This window comes from Typopeltis vanoorti, chromosome 3 (genome assembly GCF_054136105.1).
Source record: "Typopeltis vanoorti isolate ZY-2024b chromosome 3, IOZ_Tvanoo_1.0, whole genome shotgun sequence".
Lineage (NCBI taxonomy): Eukaryota > Metazoa > Arthropoda > Arachnida > Uropygi > Thelyphonidae > Typopeltis > Typopeltis vanoorti.
In genome coordinates, this window is record NC_143551.1 from 143,058,605 (window position 1) to 143,079,135 (window position 20,531).

General features: G+C 37.7%; 1 protein-coding gene across 2 annotated transcripts in view; it reads right to left on the reverse strand.

Moving 5' to 3' along the window:
* The window catches only part of LOC150108623 (dnaJ homolog subfamily C member 21), a 308,358-nt gene that overhangs the window by 131,287 nt on the left and 156,540 nt on the right, over positions 1–20,531 (reverse strand). The gene's annotated exons all lie outside the window — the stretch shown is intronic.

Below are 20,531 nucleotides of genomic sequence, written 5' to 3' on the forward strand. Positions count from 1 at the left end.
GTAAGTAGTGCAACACCAAGGCAACTCGTGTTGCACTACTTACTGGATAAGATAGTACAACACTATATTTAGTCCTGAAGATATTTTCAGGCGCAAACTTTGTTTGCTCTCACTGGGATAAAGGATTAAACTAAATCTATTATAGTCTAACCTAGTGATAAATAAATTTTCAACATAAGTTTTAGATATAATTCAGAAACCCTGCTCTAGAGACAAAACATGGAACTTTTTTTCAAGTCATCCCAAGCCTTCAATAAGCACGGTGGTGGATCTAGTATTGGATGATGAATTTCATCTACCACCAAAAAACATTCACAAACATTCACTGCTCACAGTGAGATTTGAATCCATAACCTTGTGAGTGAAGAGCAGAAATGCAATCCAATCATCATATTTTATAATATATAAAACAATATGGGGTTGCTTAAGGGTCAAAGCCAAATAACTAGGAGGTAACCTTCACTTTTCCTTTTGGAAATGCAGAGAACTGACTGGGGATTCTGACCTAACGTCCAATCCTCACCTTCATGCAGTGTGCCCCACTAGTAAGTATCTACTGGGTACTGAATGAATGAGGTTCAATACCCAGTCTATCCAAATCATCCTGCAAAATTTTATTATTTGTATGAACTACTGCTCTACCCAATTTTGCATCCTTGTAAAAAAACTGAATTGTTCCTCTCAGATCCTTTCCAATATGAAACTTATATTGGCTTGAACAAACGTAAATGATGATTTTTCATGCTGACTGGCATATCACCCAGTTAAACCACCAGGTGTTTTCGTCAAAGAACCAAGGTGAAGTGAAAAGTCAACTACTGGAACAAGCTCCAACTCACATCTAGAAGAACTGAAGATAGGAACCATCAATATAAGGAGTATTAATGGAAAGGAATTCGAACTTGCAGAGGAATTGAAAAAGTACCATGTGGACATAATTGGCATTACTGAGAAAAAGAAGAAAATAGGTGAGATCTTACTAAATAACATGTATAGAATGTTATTTTCAGGCAACAATGATTAAGGAAAGAAAGGAGTAGCAATAGCATCCAACACCAAACATGAAGATAAACTTCTTGATTGGAAGGCAGTTTCAAGTAGTTATGTGGGCAAACTTCAAAATGGGAAAATGACAATGAAACTTATTTGTGCCTATGAAAATATATAAGAAATTCTAATGACTCAGAAAATTTCTGAGTCATTAGAACAGGCAGCTGACATAAAGAAAATGAAAAAGGTGGTCCTTGTTGGAGATCTGAACAGCAGAGTTGAAAATGAATCCTATCAGGCATATAGGAACATTTTGGGAAAATTTGAAGAAAAGGGCAAACTAATAATAATGGTAAGTATTTACTGGAATTCTTCTCAGGGCATGGTCTAGTCATTACTAACACCATGTTTCAACATAAAGATGTGCACAACTTTACATGGAGAGAAAACATAAGAAATAAGAAAAGTCTCATTGACCACATCATTGTTGATAGTAATATCATCAAGCTGGTTCAGGGCACAGAGTGTACAGAGGATTTGAAATTGGAAGTGACCAATACTTAGTACTAAGCAGGATAAAAATTGATACCACACTGAAAATGCATGAAAATTTTAAAGAGAAAATTGAGCAGCATTTACAGGTAAATTGTAGACTCGACTATACAAAGATTATTGAAGAAAAAAATGAAGCAAATCGAAAGAACCAAACCTTGGAGTCTCTGTGGCAAACTCTAAAGGAGACATTGACTGATTCAGCTAGGGAGGTATGTGGTAAGGTGTCTGCAAGGATAGAAAAATAGGAACACCATGACACAAGAAGTTAAAGAAACAGTCCTGGAAAAGAAGGTTCCCAGCAAATAAGTGGGCAAGTGCTTTAAAATAATACAGAGCAAAATGTAAGAGAGCTATGTGTAAAAGTAGCTAAACAAAAATCATGGTAAGACTTTGGTAAGAGTATGGAAAATAAATATCAGAAAGGTGGCAAAATGTACTGGAGGCTATTGAAGAAGCTAAGAAATGGAGGAAAGAGTACTGTAAAAGGAATTAAAGATGATAAAGGCAACATGAAAACTAAACACAAGGATATCCTTGATGTCTGAAGTAATTAATTTGAAAAACTGCTAAATGAACCAAGCAGTGACAGAACTCTACTAGAAAATTTTCACGAGGAATGCAAAGAAGATTATATATCAATACTTGAGGTAGAAAAAGCCATCAAAAACTTGAAACGCAGAAGGGCTGCAAGAGTAAATGACCAGAAATACTCAAATATGGTGATAAAAAAGTTTTGCAGTGACTACACTGCATAATCCAGAGGGCCTGGTCAGAAAGTCGAATTCCAGATGATTGGAGTAGAGCTGAATGTGAGAATTACAGAGGAATCTGCAAGCATACTTGAAAAGCAGTTGAGAAAGATTGTGGAAGAGAAACTTGAAGCTGGGTTCAGGCCAAATAGAGGTTGCCAAGATCAGATTTTCACTTGACAAATTGTTGAGAAATTATAGGAATAGGACAAGGTTCCCAGAGAAATTTTTTCAATTTTCTCTTCAAAACACTTCAATTGTATGAATGGAACATTCATACAAAGCAATACATAGTCTATATTTAAGTTGCAAGTCAGCAAGCAGTTAGAATTGAAGGAAATGCAGGAAGATGGTTTGATGTGAAATCAGCAGTAAGACAAGGATGCACATTATCTCCACTCTATATGGATCACATTATGAAAGAAAGTGGCATTAGACCTGATATTAGAAATGGAGATGTCAAACTTAGCACTCTCCTTTATGCAGATGCTAATGCAAGTTTCAGGGATTCTCTAACAAAATTGCATAACAGCTACAACACATTTGGCATGAAAATCAGCACCAAAAAGACCAAAGTTATAAAAATAGGTAGGCGCATAGAAAACTTCAACAGATTATGAATGGAGATCCTATAGAACAAGTAAAATATTTCAGCTATTTAGCACAGTTTTTAGTGAAGATAGCAGGTTAAATCTGGAAATAGACAACAGAATAAGCAAAAGTTGTATAGTGGGTAGCCAGCTGAATACATTTATATGGTTTTACCATATTAAGAGAATGTGCTAAAGAACTGATGGCTTTTCAATGGGAATCTGGCCATAGGAAAGGTGCCCAAGGAGTGGAAGGAGAGAAAGATTGTGCCATTGCATAGGGGTGGTGAAAAAAGGGAATGATTTTTATTCTACCTTGAAGGTACCCAGCTATTAAGCGACCGTCTGCATGGTTAGCCTAGTGGCTGTGCGCTTCGCAACCATATGACTGGGGAAGGAGTGTCCCAGGTTCAATTCCCGTCAAAGACGTGAGGAATTTGAGGATCTTCTTCAGCCATAACCAAGTTAGCCAGTCTTGGGCACGGGCAGTAGGGTTTTTTCTGCCACAAGCAGGCAAACCGGCCCCGTGAATACACACGGATCTACAGCCATAAATACTTAACCCCCCCATGAGGGGGCTAAACTCGCCCCAATAGGGACGGGGGAGAAAAAGGGAGGAAACTCCACACGAATAAATAAATAAAATTAAGTGACCACCAGTACAGATTCCATTGATGCAGATCAACAGGAGATCGATTCTCATACATCACCCATCACTGGACAAATGCCATGGAGAAATTTGGCGAATCCCAAGTGGTTGCACTTGATATCTCTAAAGCCTTTGACCGGGTCTGGCACAAAGGCTTACTAAGCACACTCCCATCATTTGGACTGTCTCAGGACTTCTGCAGATGGACTGCCAGCTTCCTCTCTGGACGCACACTATGTGTGTGATCGTAGATAGCTCCCTATCCTCTCACCATCCAATTAATGCTGGGGTCCCACAAGGTTCAGTTCTCTCACCGACCCTCTTCCTTCTGTATATCAATGACCTACTTCAGTTGACCTCCAATGCAAAACTGTGTATTGGGCGCACAATGCACTCCTCCCTTTCATTTGACCAACTCTACTCTACACAACTCACTTCAACCCACAGAGCATCAACCACCACTGCCTTTAATTCTGACCTCCAAGCCATTCTCCAATGAGGCTCAGATAACCTCGTCAACTTCAACACTAGTAAAACCCAGTTCTGTCTTTTATTTCTCACAAAAAAGAACCATTTTCTCCCAGCATTTTTTTTGAAAACACTCAAATTCACAGACAAGATGAGATTTCTCTTCTCGGAATTACACTGACATCAAGCCTCTCCTGGCATAAACACATCGCAACCATTGCATCCTCAGCTTCCAAAAAACTAGGTTTTCTCTTTCACTCAATACGTTACTTTGCCTCTAAACAGCTGTTAACCTTATACAAATTAAAAATCTGCCCAGCCATCAAATACTGCTCTCACATTTGGAGTGGGGCTCCTAAAAGCTCCCTCAAAATGCTTGACTCAATACAGAAGAGAGCAATTAGACTGAATTCCATAAATATTTCCATGGGAAATGTTCATCTGAAACAGCATCAATAATTCCCCCACTCTGTACTAAGTTCATTAAAACATATACAGCTGCTGCCAACATCCCTTCACAGTACATCTTGAAACCCACATAACAAGTTTCTTTTCCTCCACCTTCATCCCTGCTACTGCTGTACTGTGGAACAGTCTTCCCACTGATGTATTTCCCAAGGAATACAACATACAGGCTTTTAAATCAAATGTAAACAAGTTTTGTGATTTGGCAGGTGTAGTGGGGAAATCACAACTAACATATGGCTTGGATAGGACAGGCTATAGACCTAAAAATGAACTGTTGTGTTTGTTTGCAAATGCCAGAAGTATCAGAAATAAAGGGGATGAAATGGTTTCAGTGACTGAGTTTATTCGCCCCCAAAATCATTGGAATAAGTGAAACATGGTTGAATGAAGATGATATCGTAATGGGAATAGAAATGGAAGGGTACAGTATTTTTCATGAGGATAGAAAGGGCAGGAAGGGAGGGGGGAGTGCTACTGGGGAATAAGTCCACATAAGGAAGACATGAAAGGGGAAACAGTAGCAATGATTATGAGGCAGTGTGGTGTAATGTGGAGGTTGAGAGGAAGACATATTTAGTTGGATATTGGTATAGGCCTGGGAATGTGGAAGGTGGTGATGAAGAAATGTATAAACAACTTGGATTAGTGAACTTCCTTTGTTCACTAATCCAAGATTAGTGAACAAAGGAAGTTTGTTCACTAAACTTGGATTAGTGAACAAAGGGGTGTGCAGCAGCTAGGTTCTCATTCCTGCACCCTGTTATTTATTATTATTATTATGACAGGCGACTCCAGGGAGTCCTTAGACTCATCGAGGGAGGCCCTAAACATCATGTCCGCACATACTGTGAGAATGTCATATAGTTTTTCAACTATATGACATTCTCAGAGTATCTATCATACCTTGCTTTGAACTCACTCACTGTCATAGCACCCACAACACTCTGGCAGTTTTTTCCACTCATTTACCACTCCAAAAGTAAAGAACCCAGCTCTAACACCCTTGCTAACCACACTCTTTCCCAGCTTCCATAGGTGTCCCCTAGTTCTCCCACCACCAGTCCTGATCTCAAAAATATCCTCTGAATTAATCCTATGGAAACCCTTTAGCAATTTGTATGTCTCAATCATTTCTCCCCTTTTCTGCCTATCAACTAATTTCTACAACCCACAAATCTTCAACCTGTTCTCATAAGGTTCATTCCATAGACCTGCTATCATCTTGGTCACTCGCTTCTGGATCCTCTCCACCTCCTCCCCATCAAGATGAAACCTAGGTGACCAAATCTGGACACAATAGTTGAGATGAGGTCTTATCAAGGCCCGGTACAATAACTTGCTTGTCTCTGCTCGTCAAAGTATTTTTCAACAACCAAGTGAGTTGATGAGCTGATTTAGCCACTTTTGCAATGTGCCCCCCTAAACTTCATCTCCCTATCCACCAACACTCCCAAGTCCCTGGCCTCATCAATCTCCTGGAGTACAGTTCCACCAATGTGGTATACTGCTGCTAATCTTTTCACCCCAAAATGCATAACCTTACATTTTGTCACATTAAATTGACATCCATTCTCCTTAGCCCAGAACTCCAATCTATTCAAGTCATCCTGCAAGATTTTGACATCTTCTGCATTCACTATAGCCCTATCCCAACTTTGCATCATCAGCGAACAAATGAACTGTTCCTCTTAGATCCTTCCCTATATCGTTAATGAACAAATTAAACAGCGGTGGTCCAAGAACAGAACCCTGCGCCACACCACTAGTCACAGGCTGTCTTTTGGACTCTACTCCTGAATAAACTACTCTCTGATATCTCTCCATCAACCACCCACCTATCATCCATCTCACCAACCCTATATCCATTCCCATATATTGTAGTTTACGGATTAGAATTCCATGTGGTATCCTGTTAAATGCCTTAGCCAGGTCCAGCAGTATCACTGTAAACAATCACTGTAACAGTGCCCTAATGGGCACTGTTAGTACCCATTAGGGGAAGCTAAAGCTGCTATCAACCAAATGCAAGTGATCGAACTAAAATGCTCTCAAATTTCTGCCCTAAAGGATCCTACCTGGGGCCAGGCCTAAAAATAGTATAATTTAATATTGAAGGTTTCTCCAGTGTCAAGCAAGATCGCATTGCAAATATTTGCAGAAATAATGACTGCGATGTGCTCTGCCTTCAAGAAACTCACAGCGGAGCAGGTGCTGCAAGACCTTACATTCGTGGCATGAAACTCATCAAAGAAATACCCCACGATAAATATGGTAGTGCAATATTTACAAAAGAGAACTTGATCCCATCGTCCATTGACTCAATGAACACAAACATTGAGATTATTACAATCACATTTAAAAATATCTCAATCACCTCAGTCTATAAACCATCAGAAGAAGCTTTTTCCTTTCCTGACATCCTCCTCAATAATAATGTATACGTGACTAATGTTGTATTAGGTAACTTTAACAGCCGTAGTGTTAACTGGGGTTACACAAAGTCCAACGAAGATGGAGAACTTGTTGAAAAATGGGCTGAAAACCTTTCTCTAAACCTGATACATAATCCAAAACTCCCTGCTTCTTTCAACAGTGGCAGATGGAAATGAGGCTATAACCCTGACCTCATATTTCTTAGCTCAAAAATATCCAACATTTGTGTTAAAAAGATCTTAAATCTGATTCCACATACTCAACACAGACCTATAATGCTTCAATTCAACCCAGCAATTATACTTAACACAGTCCCTTACAGATGACGATTTAATTTCCAAAAAGCTAATTGAAAGGGTTTCATGGAACATCTTGACCACTCCATAGAATGAGTCCCACCAAACCCTGAAGAGTATCCTGAATTCAAAAAAAAATAATGAGGAAAATCTCCACCAAACACATCCCCCGAGGATGCCGCACAAACTACATTCCAGCTCTTTCCAGTGACATACAAGCCCAGTATGCTGATTACTTACAACTTTACAACACCAACCCCTTCTCAGAAGTGACTATTCGAATTAAAGGCACCCCCCCCTTTAATTCGAAGATCTGCATTCTCAGCTGATGAAAGAAGCAGACAAATGAATGATGAACGCTACCCACTATTCGGCCAAACCACAGTGCCACAAAGACTAAGATCCCGACATAGCTTCCTAGCAACTCTTGAATCACCTAAAAACCTCCCAGAGACAAGACATCAACAATGGCTTGCACTGTATCCTGAAAATAATACTGGTATTCCAATAGCCGAACATCTTCCATGTGGTGCCCACTTGCACTGGAATACTTGGAAAAGTCTCAACAGACTGTGAACGACAGGACGCTGCAAACAAAACCTCATCAAATGGAGCTACCTCACTGATCCAGACAATTGTGATTGTGGGACAACCCAGTCCATAGAACACCTTCTTGCTTGCCCCTTTCTTCCATCACCTTGCACAAAAGAGGACCTTATATTCTGCACAGAAAGAGCAGTTGATTGTGCAAGATACTGGAGGAACATCTGACCACGTTTATTGTATATAAGTTATGTATAATTTCCTTTTTTTTCATATTTAATTATTAATTCCCTGTATAATTCACCTACCAAATCTAAGCTGATCTCATTGTAATGTATCCTAATTTGGTGTAAATCATTTTGTACCACCTACTTACTACTGTACTACTTGTGTTTGGATACGAAATAAATAAGTGAACAAAGGTAATTATTATGGGTGATTTTAATAATGATGGTATAGATTGGAATGAAGAGTGAATTTCTTGAGTTCTTGAGAGATAACTATCTCAGGCAGCATGTAAAGGAAGGCACGCAAGGATCAAGAGTTCTAGATCTGATAAACATTTCATCAGAGGATGTAATTGTTAGAGGGGTTTCACATTTTCCTCCAATTGGTGAAAGAGATCATGAATGAGGAGTTGAGTGGTAAGGAAATAAATACTGCATGTGAACTCACAAAGAAATACATAACAGCATCAATATACAAATGTATCCCAGAGGCCAAATGGCTGAATAAGGTAGGTCTAAAATGGATGAATGTGGAGCTTAAGCATGAAATCTAGAAAAAGAAAGTACTTTGGAGGAAGTACAAGATGAATAATGGTAATCAGTCACATGAATATAAAGAACAAGCCAGGAGAGTGACTCAGTTAGTAAGAAAAACAAAACTAGAGTATGAGCAGAAATTGGCAAATCAGGATAAGAAAAACCCTAGAGAGTTTTTTTAGATATGTGGTAAGTAGAAGGAAGAATGATCATCGAAAGATGAAGTTAAGGGATGAAAGTGATAGAATGGTAACTACTGCAGAAGATATTGTTAAGGTATTCAGTGATCAATTTATAAGTGTGTTTCATCCTGATCAGGGTGGAATCATGAGAAACTTAAGTGTAGAGGACATAGGAGTGGATAGCTTAATTGTGAGTGAGCAGGAGGTATTTAAGGAAATAAATAACCTTGATATTAATAAGGCGACAGGATTTGATGACATATCACCATGCATCTTAAGGGAATGTTCCAGGGAGCTGGCAGTAGCACTGGCATTCCTATTTAATAAGAGTTTTGCAACATCAAAAGTTCAAGAGAATGGAAGGAGGATAAAATTATTCCACTGCATAAAGGCAGTGATAAGGCTGTAGCTTCAAATTATAGGCCAGTCTGTATATCTGGAGTTGTGACGGTCTTGGAGAGATTGGTGAGAAGTAGGATACAGAAATGGGTTGATAACAGCAGTATTCTCTGAGGTTATCAGCATGGGTTTGTTAAAGGGAGATCATGTTTCATTAACTTATGTACTATAACAAGGTGACAAATACCTTGGACAGAGGAGATGCATATATAGTGGTGTACTTGGATTTTGCAAAGGCTTTTGATAGATTGCCACATGACAAGCTCTTAAATAAATTGAAACAGATAGGACTGGATAAAAGACTTCTGTGTTGGATCAGTGACTGGCTGTCAGATAGGTATCAGAAAGTTGTATATGGGGGGGGAGGGGGTGCAGTATCTCGAAAGAGAAAGGTCACCACTGGTGTGCCAAAGGGATCAGTTTTGGGGCCATTGTTGTTCAATTTGTATGTTAATGATATTGGGTCGGGTTTAACTAGTGATAATCCAGCTGTTTGCAGATGATGCAAAACTGGGGAGAGCAATGCACAGTCAGCCTGATGTTAATGCCTTACAAGAGGACTTGAACAGATTGCATGAATGGGAAGGTAAGTTGAACTGTCAGTTCAACCTTGCCAAGTGTAAGGTTTGAGATTTGGTAAGCAACGATGGGATGCAAAGTATACGTTTGGTGGGGAAACTAACAGAAGTAGAGGAGATGAGAGATCTAGGAGTGATGGTGGACAAGGACCTGAAATTCAGGGGCCACATTGCACAAGTTGTGAAGACATCACATCGAATAATGGCAATGATGCGGAGAACCCTGACATGCATAAATAGAGTTATGATTCCATTGTATAAGGCCTTGATCAGGCCTGATATGGATTATTGTGCACAGATTTGGTTGCCGACGAGGATATGTTGGAAAGGGTACAGAGAAACTTCACAAAGGTAGTCAGTGGTCTTTGGAATGTGAAGTACGAGGACAGATTAAAAGAATGTAAGTTGCAGAGCCTCGTAAATAGAAGGAAGGGAGGGGGGGGATATGATTGAGACATATAAGCTGGTTAGGCGTTGTTATCAGGTAGACATGGAAGAGATTTTTCATAGAATGGGAGAGGAGTGGAACAAGAGGCCATTGCTGGAAACTGTATAAGGAGGGTGTGAGCAAAGGAGTGAGAAGCAGGTTCTTTGCATGGAGAGTGGCTGGTGAGTGAAATGCATTGCCTGAGTGTTTTGTGGATGTGGACGCATTGAATCAGTTTAAGACGTGGTTGGATGAGCATTGTATGCAATAGTGAGTACCTCCCACAATAAGTCTCTGACTCCATGGAGGTCAAATGTTGATAATAATGATAATAATAATAAGAAGAAAAATTTCATTGCCTATGTTATTGTTGATAGTAATATCTTCATGCTGGTTCAGAACACAAGAGTATACAGTGATTTGAAATAGGAAGTAATGAAAATTTAGCTTTGAGCAGGATAAAAATTAAATGTCATAAAAAAAGAATCCAAGTTGAGCAGTCTTCAGAGGTGAACTACAGACTCAAATACACAAATATTCAAGCAAAAATGAAAGAGTTTAAAAACAAGAAGCAAATCTTGAATTTGTAGATTCAGTGGCAGATCCTGAAAAAACATCGCCTAGTTCATCTAAGGAAGCATGTGCTAAAGTTGTGTGCAAGAATAGAAAAATTAAAATCTCCATGGTAGACTCAAGAAGTTAAAGAGGCAATCAAGGCAAAGAAAGCATACAAAAAGTTTCTGGAAAGTAAGTCAGTATGTTCTCTGAGAGAATACAGAGAAGCTTGTAAGAAAGTGACACACTGTTTAAAACTTGCTAAACAAAGCCAATGAAAAATTTTGGTAAGAATGTAGAAATAAACATCATGAAGGCAGCAAAATATTTTCTTGGGGGCTATTAAAATAAGCTTAGAAATAGAGGAAAGAGTACTGTAAAAGGATTCAGAAATGACACAAAAACTGAAAATTACGATATTCTAGATGTCTGGAGTAACTGCTTTGAAAGATTAGATTCCAAAGTAATTACTACTCAAAGTAATTATTAGGATAGGTATGAGAGTTTAACTAGACAAAGCAGAAAACTGACAGTGATATATAAAGGCACAGATGAAAATCAATTGGCCATAACCAAGAATGGATGGAGGAGAAACTCCAAGTAGCTTTGATCTTGATCCTGGAAAGAAAAGGCATAAACTAATTTGCATAAAATGAAAGAAAAAGATTAAAAAAACTGAGAGATGTGGAAAGAAACAGAATTAGCTACATAAGACAAGAGTAAATTGAGGATGGATCTTGGCCTTATGTGCCATGGGGCCTGAAGAGGATAGGTAAGTTATCTATGAACTTCACTTCAAACACTCAGAATTCAACTTTCTGAATTATGCAATGTGGCAACTGTAAAACTTTTGTAAGTCCACATTTGAGCATTTTTAGTTGAATATCATCTTTTCCAGATGCTATCCCATATTTCTGATTGCTTTTTTAAATGAAGTATTAATATACGTAGGCTGTTCAATAAGTTATAAGACTATATTTATATAGAAAACAGATTACCTTTAATCATCATCATTTACATGGTCTTTTTTGAAGTAACTACCGTGAGACGCAATGCATTTGTCCCAACGTTGTGTACACTTCTTAAACACTGTGAAAGTGCGTTTTTTGAGAGTTCTTTCAAAACCGCCACTGCAACTTTTACACATGCTTTGTTGCTTTCGAAATGGCGGCCTCTTAGTGGTTTCTTGAGCTGAGGAAACAGCCAGAAATCGCACAGTGCGAGATCAGGACTGTATGGAGGGTGTGGCAGGATATCTATGTTGTTCTTCTGCAAAACATCCACTACACCACCAGCAATATGTGGCCTTGCATTATCGTGGTGCAATAAGAAGCCATTCTTCAGCAATGGACACTTCCTTTTGACGTGCTGTACCATTGTCCGTATAACATCCGCATAGTATGAGCCGTTTACAGTATTCCTGGGTTCTACAGCGTGTTGGTAAACAATGCCTTTGTAGTCAAAAAACCTTATGGTCCTAACTTTACCAGCCGATTTTACATTTTTTGCTTTCTTGGGTGTTAGGCGAAGACGGATGCTTCCATTCACTGCTTTGTTGTTTCATTGGAGGGTCATAGTAATACAACCAAGCTTCATCTGCTGTAATGATGCATTTTAAGAAGTTGTCGCCTTCTTGTTCCAGTCTTTCTTTCCATTCTGTGCACACATCCATTCGATGCTGCATTTGCTCCAGTGTCAAGAGTTTGGGAATCCATCGGATGCAAACACATTTCAGTCCCAAATGTTCAGCCATGATTGAGTGAACACTTCCCACAGAAATATTCAGGACAACATGCAGCTGGCATACTGTAATTCTGTGATCCTCCTTGATGATAATCACTGCTGTGTTGATCATTGTTTCTGTGATGGATGTTGAAGGTCTTCTTTCACGTTCAAGATCTTCCACATTTTGCCTTCCTTCCTTCCTTAAAAGTTTCATGCCAGCAAAAAACACTTGTCCTCGACATTGCTTCATCGTGGAAAGGTTCGCGTCATGTTAAAAGTGTCTGATGCCGATTCTTGCAAACGCACACAAAATTTAATCGCATAACACTGTTCCAAGGATGCTTCCATTTCGATGACTGGTCGCAGCTCGCGTTTAGTCACGTGACACTGGCACATCAGCCCGTATATGCCATCTATCAATCGCTTTTGTTAATACAGACAGCAACATTTCTTTATTCCACAGAAATTAATATTGTGATAAGTGGTTTTGCAACAGTAAAATTAGTCTTATTACTTATTGAACAGCCCTCATATATACACGCACCTATCCCCTTGTGAATATTTTCTACTACATTTTGTCACTGCTTATGTCATATAACAATCTTTAAATTTACTCCAGACATTCAGAATATTTTTATCTTCAATTTTTGTCACTATATCATCTCTGATTCCTTCACTTACTCTTCCTTTCCTCTATTTCTAAGCTTTTTTCCCCATAGGTCCCATAACATTTTACTACCTTTATGATATTTATCTTCCATATGCTTACCCAAGTCTTCTTGTGGCATTTAGCCACTTTTGATATGTTTTTTTCTTTTCAGAACCTTAAAAAGTTTGCCTTAAAAAAACACCAGAGATCCTTTTTTCCCCTCTTTTATAACAAGAATAAAAATTCATCTACAACATTAATGTGTGACTAGTTGACAAAATGGATAATGTTTCTATTCACTAATCTGCAAGTTATGGGCTTGTATTTCACTGAGGCAAAGATATCTATGAATATCTTCACAGTTGCTTACTATAGCAAACTCATAGATACTATAGGAATAGTTGGTTATAATGGACTTTGGCTGAGATGTTTCGGTAGTTTTAGTGAGAGAGTTTTTTATATCATGTTTGGTTGGTGAGAGTTGACATAGATGCTTACTGAAGGACTTAAATGGATTGAAAAAGTTCTATGTTTGGTTTCTAGAGATTATCAATCATTCATTTCTCAGTCCATCCCTGGTACTAATATTCTTCTTCTTCCTTCTAAGTCGTACCCGGTCCCAAGGATAAAGTGACTAGATCTATGCCTCCTGGTATATTCTATGACTGAAGCTGTGTGCGTTCACGGGGGCTGGTTTGCCTTCTTGTGGGAGGAAAATCCCCAGATAAACTGGGGAGAAAAACCCTGCTGTTCACACCCAAGACCGGCTAACTTGGCTATGTCCAAGAAAGATCCTTAAGATCCTCACATTGGTGATGGGAACTGAACCCAGGACACTCCTTTCCCAGGTATATGGTTGCGAAGCCCATAGCCTAACCACACTAATATAGGTTTTTATAACCTCTCAAGTAGGATTATCCAAAAAAATAAAATAACTTACTAGTAAAGTTTTTTAAGAGAATTTAATAAAGTATCATTAATGAAAATTTGACTATAATAAAAAAAACTTATTTTTAACTTAAATATAAAGAGCTAATAAGCTTCATTTCGGCAACAAAAACATTATTTAAATTAAGGGGATATTAAATCCCACATTGTTTTAAAACCGAATAAGAAACTCAAAGATTGGAATCAGAGAGTTTCTTGCCGAATATAGTATAGTAAACTATAAAGTATCGGCGATCACTAAGCGTCCGCTAAATGCAAGTGGCCCAGCACGTAGTGCAATACCGGAAATCTCGCAGCAAAGTCGGTAAAGTTCTGATCACTATTCTTAGGTATTTACCATAATGTAAAAACACATTTCCTAGGAAATGTATGCTGTTATTACATTATGGTGGTGAGGTCACTACCCAGACCGGTTTCAGCCTTTTTTGAGGCTTCATCAGTGAGTAGCTAGACCGAGTTAATACCAAAGTGTATAGCAAAAAGAACTTTATACTCTGCTATACGAGTTTCCGAACAGGTGCAACCATTAAGTTACTTAAATATAAAGAGCTAATAAGCTTCATTTCGGCAACAAAAACATTATTTAAATTAAGGGGATATTAAATCCCACATTGTTTTAAAACCGAATAAGAAACTCAAAGATTGGAATCAGAGAGTTTCTTGCCGAATATAGTATAGTAAACTATAAAGTATCGGCGATCACTAAGCGTCCGCTAAATGCAAGTGGCCCAGCACGTAGTGCAATACCGGAAATCTCGCAGCAAAGTCGGTAAAGTTCTGATCACTATTCTTTTGTTGCCGAAATGAAGCTTATTAGCTCTTTATATTTAAGTAACTTAATGGTTGCACCTGTTCGGAAACTCGTATAGCAGAGTATAAAGTTCTTTTCGCTATACACTTTGGTATTAACTCTCTCTGATTCCAATCTTTGAGTTTCTTATTCGGTTTTAAAACAATGTGGGATTTAATATCCCCTTAATTTAAATACTTATTTAGCGGACGCTTAGTGATTGCCGATACTTTATAGTTTACTATACTATATTCGGCAAGAAACTCTCTGATTCCAATCTTTGAGTTTCTTATTCGGTTTTAAAACAATGTGGGATTTAATATCCCCTTAATTTAAATAATGTTTTTGTTGCCGAAATGAAGCTTATTAGCTCTTTATATTTAAGTAACTTAATGGTTGCACCTGTTCAGAAACTCGTATAGCAGAGTATAAAGTTCTTTTCGCTATACACTTTGGTATTAACTCGGTCTAGCTACTCACTGATGAAGCCTCAAAAAAGGCTGAAACCGGTCTGGGTAGTGACCTCACCACCATAATGTAATAACAGCATACATTTCCTAGGAAATGTGTTTTTACATTATGGTAAATACCTAAGAATAGTGATCAGAACTTTACCGACTTTGCTGCGAGATTTCCGGTATTGCACTACGTGCTGGGCCACTTGCATTTAGCGGACGCTTAGTGATCGCCGATACTTTATAGTTTACTATACTATATTCGGCAAGAAACTCTCCGATTCCAATCTTTGAGTTTCTTATTCGGTTTTAAAACAATGTGGGATTTAATATCCCCTTAATTTAAATACTTATTTTTAAGTTTCAAACATTGATACTTTTTTTATCTAGCCCCCCCCCCCCCTCAATACAAAATCTCTACATTCTATTTCAAGCATAAACAAAAATCATGTTCAGACAATACTCCTTTTCCTTCCAGCCACTAATAATTTACCTCATTTCACTTTAGCCACTTAGCACAATAAGCAAAACACATCATTTTAAACTTCAAGAATTAAAGAAATGCTCAGAAAATGGCACTGGATTTGGCATTGCATTAATGCAATATATCATAAAGTTTTTTTGCAGTATAAATAACACCAAGAGAGAAAAAAATATACATCTGTTAAACTCACCATGTTTTCTAGCCAGTATCATCAGAGCACAATTATAACTGTGATAGGCACAGCACTAAACTACGTAATGAAAAAAACAATTTAAACTGTAACTGGTAACAGAAATGATGTTATTACATGGCACCCTCTATGGGTCAGATAACCACAAAGTTATTTTAGAGAAGTCTGGCTATGAAGTATTAAAATGACAGTCTTCCAGATCTTTGGCATGTTAATGTAACCATACTTGCTGAGATTATGAGAGTGCCTCATAGCTGATTCTATAAATAGCCTCTCAGATCTATAATGACTTCTATGTAATAAAGATGCGCTCCTCCATCTAATTCTATGTGAAGTGAGTATCCGGTGCATGGTCTCCCTAACTTGCAATACAGATGATCATAGATATAATTTATGTTCTTCAAGGCAGATGTTAACTCATCTACAATCTGTCCACAGTAGGCCAAACTGCAGACACAAGGAACTTTATACACTCTGGCCAAGACTATTTGTTGAAATGACATAGCCCTTGAAACTGAGATCAGGGACCTCTGCAACATCTTTTTAGCAAATGGCTAAGCCCATATAAAATAGATAAAACACGGCATGCACCGTCTATCCTTCCGACACACAGGATCAAAGCAACACCATTCCATCCTATAAGTTAATGGTACATCAGAAAAAAATAGCTATAGTTCTCTGCAAATATAATTTCTATGCCACTTTCAAACCTTTCATTTAACTAGTTACCATCACCACATTCTTCTAAAGGTCAAATGCATCCTCTTGAACATCCTGGAGTGTATAAAGTTCTTTGTGCCTGGGTCCACTTTGTACAGACCGTACAAATATGATTTGTGTTAAGCCTTTGAAAAAAAAATTACTTATGCAATAATTTATATGGCAAGTTGGAATTGGCAGACTATGCACTGGATACTCCCTCACATAGGATCAGATGGAGGAAAATGTATCTTTATTATATAAAAGTCATTACAAGTCTGAGAGGCTATTTTTAGAATCAGCATCAGCTATGAAGCACTCTCCTAACTCAACAAGTATGGTTGCATTAATTTACCAAAGATCTGGAAGACTGTCATTTTAATACCTGATAGCCAGATTTCACTAAATTAACTTTGTTACTATCCAACCCATAGAGAGTGCCATGTAAGGACATTAGTTCTGTTGTCAGTTACAATTTAAATTGTTTCCCTCAATTACATAGTTTAGTGCTGTGTGCCTATCAACAGCACTAAACACAGCAGTTATAATTGCACTCAGATGATGGTGGTTAGAAAACCAGCAAAATATTAGTGAGTTTAATAAATATATATTTTTTTCTTTCTTGGTGTTGTTTATACAGTAAAACACTGTCATGAATCATCAACAACACCTAAGCCTTTCTATACATATATCATAACAAAAGCTAACTTTATTTGCAACAGAAATAATTAATTTTATTAGTTTACAGAAAATATTGGTTGTAACTGTGCTGTGAGTGCACAAGATCTCACAAAATATCATCATTAAATCTAATTAATTAACATCTAATTAGATAGGTAACAATATTGCAATTAATATTTTGTCTTTTCATGCTTTTAAATCCTTCAAAAACTAAATAAACAACATGAGACCATCCACAAAAAACTTAATTTTTTGCATAATGCAAAAATATTATTATTAATATAGGTTATTACTATATTTAAATAACTGATTATGTTGATGAAACTATTTAAACTAGTGGAAGAAGTGAAGCAAGAGAGAGCAAAGACTACATCTACTGCCAAGATATGGTAGAGGTAAGTTGAGGAGGTGGACAATGATTACAAATGAATTAATGTGTTGTGCAGAAGGAATGGTATGGAGTTTCTACACCTATGGACCGAATTTCATGAAGGAAAGGACTTATATAATACTGATGAGCTGCATTTAAAATGGATTCAGAGTTAGGTGTTTAAGAAAAGCTTTGTTCACTGAGTATTGAAGCACCAAGTAATGAAAATTAAAACTATTAGGGTGTGTGTGTGTGTGTGTGTGTGTGTGTGTAGAGACATCAGTAAGGTAAATGAGTGAGTGTGAGAATGACCAAAAAAAAATGCAGAATCTAGCCTCTTAAGTGGCAAAATTGAATGGGGTAGTTAATACAAAGTTTAAAGGTAGTTGGGGGGGGGGCTAAGGAGATGCTACAATCTATGTATATTAGAAATATCAGGGATAAGAGAGAGAATTTCTGGCATTGGTTCAACCTTGCAAAACGTTATAGGAATTACTGAGACCTAGCTGATAGAAGAAGTAGTTACAGAGATAGAATGTGAGGGATGTAGAAAATGGGATGGGAGAAGGAGTACCAATGATGATGATGATAACAAATGAATTGCAGTCAAAAAAGAGTAGGAGACCAGGAAGGCCAGAGTATGCAAGGGAAGATATGCACTGGCAAATTAGCACAAGGAGTGTAGGTCGAGTAATTATAATCAGAGAACTTTGACTACAATAATAGACTGGAAGAAGTAAAGGAAGGAAGGAAGGAAGGAAAAGGAATATGTTCACCTACTGAGAGATAATTACTTGAAATGACATGTGATGGAAAGAGCAGTTTGAGAATGTTGGATCTAGTCATAGGATCAGAAGATCTGTCCATAACCAATGTGATGACACCGCCTCTGATTGGGAAGTGATCATGCAGTCTCGACTGGAGGGGTTGTGAAATGTGGAATTTTCAGTTGAGGAGGAGTATATATGGAACTATAGGATAGGTGATTATGACAAGCTTAGGAGGCAGCTTGAAGAAGTGTTATGGCATGAGAATATGTGCAAGGGAAGGATGTCAGCAGTGCATGGGAGATAGTCAAGTGGTATCTGAAAGTAATATCAGACTGTATACTGAAGGTCCAGAGGATAAATCAGGAGTCAGATGAATGAGTAGTATCATTAAACATGAACTTCTAAATAAGAAGATGCTGTGGAGGGTATATAAGGAGAAAGATGATCAGCAAGCTCATGAACACACTTGAGTTTGCTGATCAAGTGTTCACTATGTAGCAAGTTCAAAAAGGAATGGCTATGGAGGATAAGTTAAGTTTAACGAGTGCTGATGATAGAGAGGTGAAAGAAGCAGATGAAATAGTTGAGTTACTGAATGACTACTTTGCAATGATCTATCATCCAAGTGAAGATGTGCTGTGACAAATGTGACAGAACTAACGCAGGAATAAAGGATGATGAACTTGGAAGTACTTAGGACACTGCAGAGTCCCAATGCGCATATGCACATAAGGGATTAGATATATCAGTTTGTGTATTAAGAGGATATGCAAAGGAATTGTCACTAGACTGTTTACTAGACTTAAATCTCAACTCTGGTCCTAAGGGAGTGGAAAGAAGACACAATAGTTCTGTTGCATAAAAGGATACTCCAAGAATGTGGTAGCAAATTATAATCAGTATCTCAGAATTGGTGTTATTGGAAAAGTTGGTCAAAGACAGAATTCAGGAATGGGTAGATAGGAATTCGATGCTCTATGGGGTGGGGGGGGGGGGTTAGCTTTGTGAAGGGTATGTCATGCCTTAGTAATTTAATACTTTTTTTTTTTAATAGTGATGGCAGAATTAGATAAAGGGAATGATTACACAATGATGTTGCTGTTTTTGCAAAGGAATTTGACAGAATACTACATGGAACTCTGTTATGCAAATTGGAATGAATGGAAATGGATGTGAAACTGGCGATATGGATATGAGGATGGCTGAAGAGATACTAAATATATATGAAGGATTAGAATTCATGGAAGCAGTGTGTCACAAGGATCAGTGCTTGGATCACTACTTTTTAATTTGTAAATAAATGTTATAAGAAATGATTTGAAGGAAAATATTCAGTCCTTTGCTAATGATGCAAAACTGGGTAGTGTAATAGTTAATCAAGATAATGTAGATAACCTGTAGGATGATAAGCAAAAGATAATGATGCCTGTTTAATATGAAAAAGTGTAAAGTTATGCATTCTGGGATATAAGATTAATGTGTACCAAAAAGATGGAGCTATACTCCAGGAAACTGAGGTCAGGATTGGGGATATTGGTAGATAGCATTAAAGTTCAAAGGGCATACTGCTAAGATGGCCAAGGCAGCTCATAGGATTATTTGGTTAATGAAGAACAGGTGCACTAACAAACAGATATAAGGAAGTCATCAATCCTCTTTATAAGTGGTGAGTGCCCTGTGGAATGCTTCCTATGAGCTAGACTGAGGATTTATGTGTTGCATTAGTTGACAGGTGGAAAAGAGGGATATAATAAAAACAATTAAGTTACTTAAAAGAGTTTTATAGGATTGCTACAGAAGAAATATTTTAGCACTTCAATAAAGGAACATAGCAATGGATCATCTGTGAAAAATGAGAAAGAGTACATTAGCAAGTGAGTGAGGAACTAATTTTTTTTTTGCTTGGAGAGTAGTGAATGAGCAGAAGAGGTTGCAAGAGTATGCTGTTGATTTACTTGTCAGTGAGCTAAAGAAGAAGTATGATAGATATTTTCTGGATAGTTTGAGTCTCCTGAGATGAGGTTTCACATTCCATGGTGGTAACTGATCAATAATAATATTCTAATTTTTAAAATAATGGTTTCACACATGCAAAGGAAACTAGAACTTATTAAATACTTCTAT